Source organism: Python bivittatus, unplaced genomic scaffold (assembly GCF_059951505.1).
Source record: "Python bivittatus isolate LINGU-HERP-01145 unplaced genomic scaffold, Pbiv_v1 ctg000480_np1212, whole genome shotgun sequence".
Classification (NCBI taxonomy): domain Eukaryota; kingdom Metazoa; phylum Chordata; class Lepidosauria; order Squamata; family Pythonidae; genus Python; species Python bivittatus.
This window is the reverse complement of record NW_028277075.1, coordinates 77,463,173-77,469,172: the sequence shown is the minus strand read 5'-3', so window position 1 is coordinate 77,469,172 and position 6,000 is coordinate 77,463,173.

Here is a 6,000-nt window from a genome sequence, read left to right as displayed (position 1 = left end):
TGCAGTCATTAAAATAATCTCATCTTGGTATAGTAACAAGATTTTAAAAGGCCTTCTCATGATGCTTTAATGAGAAGCTATTTTAAAAGCTTGTTACTATACCAAACCCACCTATAAATCAAGAAGTCATTAGTTTGGACCTATATAATCATCAGAAAGCTCTCCTTCCTGGAACCTGACACAACTATTTTTAAAAGGTACAGTCCAATCATGGATGGAGATACTATTTGTCAGAAGGGGAACCTTTTTTTCCCTGGGATCCATAATTAACAGCCAAATTCTCTTTTGGAAGACAAGCTAATATTCATTTTCATGCATAAAGGAATAAAACATAAAATTGTGACAGAGGTGTAGAGAATCCCTTTTCTGAATATTAATATTATTTTCTTCTTCTTCCTCTTCCTCTTCCCCTCCTCTTCTTCTTCCCTCTTATGAGCTTGCTAATGTTCTTTGACCTCACTCCCTATTAATGCCCCTCCCATCTTGTCTGTATTAGAGCCAAGTCATGAAATGAAGAGAAACTGAACAAACCAGTAGATAGTGTAGCAAGTGGTGGCTTATTCAGTCTGATACAAATCAAGATTTTTCTGCTAAGGAAGAGAACTTCCATCTGCCCACCCTGAAGTACTTATGGATGATTCTGAGAGGTTAAAGGATTTTAAAGAAGAAGGAAGGGGTGAATTATTGTTCCCTTTAAATGATCCAAGCTGAGTGAGTTGTGCAGATGGAAAAATGCTGTTGTGTGTATTTCTGACCCACAGAAGTCAAATGTCAGCTGCAAATTGACGGATCAGGAAGCAGGCATTCCTGCAGCCCTGTCTTTGCAGTGAGTGTCAGCAGGATGATGAGGGGCATCCAACTGAGATGAGCTTAACACAAGCTTTTGCCAGCTGAGTGTGATGCAGAGGTTTCTTCCTGGATCACCTGCTAAAATCATCTGTTATGAAACATGTGTGTTCTGCTTGGCTCCAGCTGTAAATAAGCAGGAAGCATAAAAGTTAGGTTCAATTTTTAGGAAACCTACAGTCTTCCCAGAACTGTAGGACAACTATAACCAAGGGCTGTCTAAGACATTAATCAACCTACCCAGGACATTTTTCTTTGGCAAAATGTCTGTCCCTTCTATTTGCTAAGAATGACTGGCCCACAGGAAATTCATCATAGAAGTCTCACCACAAAAGATTCATCATATGGCAGCAATACAGAATTTAACAATTCCTCTAGTAAGAGTTTATTCAGTAGGAAAAATGAATAGAAGCTATGTTGGAGTGGGGAGGATGGCTTTTCAAGTAATAAAAGACAAATATGATTGAGTTTTTGGAGCATTTCCAACACATAGGTGATGGGGCTTATGCTGTTTCTAGAGGAAGGGTTGGAAGTCTTTCAAAGATCAGGAAAAATGTGGAATGTGGTATGGACTCTTATGGGAAATCCTATCTGTTATCAAATAGTGCTTCTCTATCCTTTATCTGTTTGTTTATTTATTTAGAAACTTTAGGAATAATGGAATTTTTCCCAAAGAGTATCTCAAGGCAGTTTACATAAAACTCAAATATTCAGTTCAATGTTTTAAAAATAATAAGATCTAAACATCAGCTCAATAAAATTGAGAGTCATGAGAACCATAAACCCTATTTATAAAAATTTAGATCCCTAGGTGAATTTAAAAAAAAAAGTTCTGTCCTGGTACTAAAGGACAGCTAGTTCAAGCAGGGAGACTGATAAAAAGCAAGGTAGCTGGTATACCAATTTAAAGCCAGCCCAGTCTCTTTTGGTCCATCAGATGCACAAATTCCAACCAGACACTTAATAAAACTGTGTCAAGGTAAAGGAGATACAATCTTTATATAATGTAATCTAGCCTTCTACACTGCCACCCCCTTCCACCAGCCTGTTAGCAAGGGAAGCTGTTCAGCATTTTCATTTCCTACAAGGTTTCAAATCAACCTAGAAAGCAGTTCTAGATTCAGCAAAGGCTATCAGATATGCCAGCAGCCAGGGAAATCAGCAGGAACCAAGACTGCAGAAAAGCTTGAGCCTTACCAATTAATTAAGCAAAGTCAATGAAGCATTAACTGTAGTACCAGCAGGGAATATACTGTTTTCATCTTTTTATTTTTTTTTCTAATTTGAAATGTTTGTCATTTCCCTTGAGACACCAAAGTACCTACGATTCTGAATTGCTTCCTTAATACAGCCTCGGGTGAAGATCTGAGGAATTCTGAAGGAAAGAATAACTTATGTTAACTCAGGGAAGACAGAACTCCTTCAGGAGCAGTGGAGTTTATCAAGGGTGGTCTGCATATTCCTAATAGTCCTGGACAGTTGAGACAACTGGCTAGGATTCAGGCTTTGCAAAGCCCAGTTCAAGCTCTCTAAACACTCTTTTGAGAGTAGTTTTAACTTCTACTCTCTAATTACCATATGTCATTTTGTAATATCAGAACAAAGAAACCAAGTGATTTCCTCTTCAGCCTCCACATTAAGAATCATTTTATATTCCTTCCTGCAGCATGAGGATCATCTATATAAAAGCCATTTAGAAACAGAATGTATTATGCGGATTCAAGTACAGATGAGTTAATCTGACATTCTTAGTAGATCCACTCATGGAACAGGATGGCCAGGTGCACCTTTAACAACTCTGTAGAAAACAATATCATGTATCACGTGCAACAATTATTGGCCCAGAAGTGCTGTCTTGTGTGTTCCTCCTTCAGCTAAAATGCAGGCTTCAGAGGAGGGAGCTGGAATTGTAACCGTTGTTTTTTATTGAACAAGGAGATTGCAGCTACTGCAGCTGAATGAAAAACTAGCATACGGATGTCAGCATTTGCTCGATGTGAAAAAGAAGGAATTCCAAAGCATGTGCAGAGTGGAGTGGCCATAATTGCCTTCCAAATACATATGGGATTAGTTAGAGGGGTTTACAGTTCAGGGTGTGAATTCCTTACCGGCTCCACTTCTCGCAGCTCTGGTTTTAGAGGTTACAGCTTGTCTGGACATATTCTAGCACAGGATATGAACATAGCACAACACTACAACCCAGGCACCCACGCTACAACTGAGCCTCTCTTTTTTAAAGGTTTCTTTTTCATAGCCCTTTTGCAAACAGTATGTTCCTCTCATGAAATTATCTGCACGAATTGCACAGTTAAGGGGCTCTTTTCTTTGGCCCAAGTTTCACTGAATTTGGTGATCATTTAGCTGTTCTCGGTGGGCTGGAGAAGGGAGAAAAGATGGGACTGTAGACTCTGTCAAGCATCACAGACTACATTAGGGACAAAAGATGAAACTGCATGGGTGGGATTTGACATAGTTGTTGTACATCCCCCCAAAATAAGAGTCCTTCACTGGCTGATGTTTCTGCTCCCATCTGTTTTCTCAGGGAAACAAATATCCTTTCTTGGGGATCTTTTAAGTGTTTGTCTATGTGATGGGAGATACCACCCTTCAGCTGAGATTATGAGACTCACCATAATTATATCTTTTTGAAAGAAGATTTATTGAAGCATGATTCAGCCTGCTCAGCAGGGGGAAAACCTACTTGCTTAAGTGCCGTCACCATCTCCCTGTGTGCCACACCAGTCCCTCTGTGGTGTTCCAGGAGAAGTCAGGCCATAGAGTAATACATTCAATATCTTCAATGCAGAGCAATGGATTATATTTTGTTCTCATGACTCCCTGTAGGTGGAAAGAAGTGGGCTGAAATAAATGCCATTGCTTAAAGGGCTTGCTGATATTACAAGAGCCCTGCAGCTACCCAGCGTCAGTGGACAAGGACCTGGTCCTTTTTCTGATGTGCGTTTATTTGGACAGGACACCTTTGATGCTTGTCAAATGGCAGCAGAGAACATACAATCTGTAGTTTAGCCTAAAGCTTTATTCAGCTTTTCCCAGTACTGAGAGTACTGTATTAGACCTGCCATGAGCCACAGAGCCCATAAACCTCTCAAGGGGGGAGGCAAGAGGCCACAATATCACAAATATGGTTGAATACACAAGCATTGAAAACACGATTGGCTTCACAAGGATAGGATACATCCAATAGAAGAGGATATCTGTAGCTCAGGGTTGAACTGTGGAGTTCTTGGTGCCCTCTGAGCTTGGTTGTTTGTTTGCAGATATTTCATCACCCAACTAGGTAACATCATCAGTGTGCACTGATGATGTTACCTAATTGGGTAGTGAAATGTCTGCAAGCAAACAACCAAGCTCAGAGGGCACCAAGAACTCCACAGATAGGATACATGTTGAATACACAAAAGCTTAAAAGCCATTCTTTTAAAATCTATGCATTTAAAGCTCTCTGCCACAATGGAGAAGTCACTTTTGCATATTCTTCCCAGTCATAAAAAAAAAAATCCATTACTTTAATTTTTTTGAGCTCATGTTTCTCAGTGGACAAGGGAAAAAAACCTTTCGATGTAGCAAGATCTGAAACTGAGAAACTGAGGTGGATACACATGGGACAAAAGTGGCAGAGCTAACGCTCACTGTCCATTCTTGGTCTCTATATCAGCCCTTATAGGTTCTGGAGGATGTATGAAGGGAATGTATTAGAAAGTTAGATGTACAAAAGCAAGAAATATATGTTCCTTGTGGCTAAGATGTATAGAAGGGATTTGTTGTGGTACAAAATTGGAAAAGATATGCAATTCATTGAAATAGTTAAGGAGCCGTAAAAAAGGACATTCCAAGAATGAAGTTTTTATCAGTCTGGCTATACAGTCATCTTTGACTTGTACAACCCCCTCTGAGGATGCAGCAGAATTAAAACTACTGTTCTGGACTTTGAAGGAGGTCATTTCACAATTTTGCACATTGTTTGTCACTGACATTTATGCATATATACACACACATATATACATATACATATATGTGTGCGTGTGTGTGTATGTATGTGTGTGTGTATATATATATACACATATACCAAGTAAAATTAATAGTCTGATCTGTAAGTGGATCTGTAACTGGATAGTGTCCTTCAACATAATGGATATGAGTATTTCTTTCAAGAGTGCCCAAGATTTATAATTCTGGTTAATATGTATCAAATTGGGTTCTTTGGGTTCTTTCCCACATTCTTTGCAAAGCTGCTTCCACTTTGACAGTGGAGAGCATGAAATAGACATGCGTAGCAGCTGGTTTAAATGATACCATGGAAGATCACTGCTCAGTAAGTTGCTGTGCAGCAAATTGTCACTTTGATGCCACTTCAGACTAGAAAAATAGAAGGAAAAGAGGAGGATGGCAAAACTGATCAGTTCTAAAGTAAGACTTCCTTTGCTAAAAATTCCCTAACAGGATTTCTACCATGCTGGCAGTTCATAATTGCAACAAACGGAATTCTGCTCATTTGCAGGCAGTTAATAAATTTGGGGTCCTTGTTCTTCCCACACACACACCCTTTCTCACACTGTAAACTCCTACCTTCCTAGCTTCCTACATGGAGATAATCTCTTTGATCCATTTTGGGGCTACATCAACATTTGGTGAATTACACGCACTGAATTGACCACTTGAGCAAAATGCACACATAAATAATATCCGGTACGCTACAGATGTAGTAGACAGTAAACATGGATATTAGACATGAGAAACAAGCTATAAATTTCAGGCAGTAATTTAAAATTTTTGGTGTGTTTATTCATTACTCTTTGCTTGTGCTGAATAAACAGAACTACTTTATACAGTCTATTGGACCATTTAGCTTTGAAATGCAAGAATGAGCAGGGTTGGAATGTAAGAGTACTTCTCCACCATGTGTTTCCATCTGCCAGTCCTCACCAAACAATCTGAAACCACATGTATTTATTTATACAAGCATTTGTAGAGCACCTTCTTCACTTCACTCAACATGGTCTATAATGGTCTCTTAAATTTTGCTGCTACCAGAACATAAAAAATACCATGAGCCAATCAGATCCTACCCGCTTTCTCTTCAACTGACCAGAAGGACAGTGTGAAGTACGTAAGCAGTGACCTGCCCCATGGAGT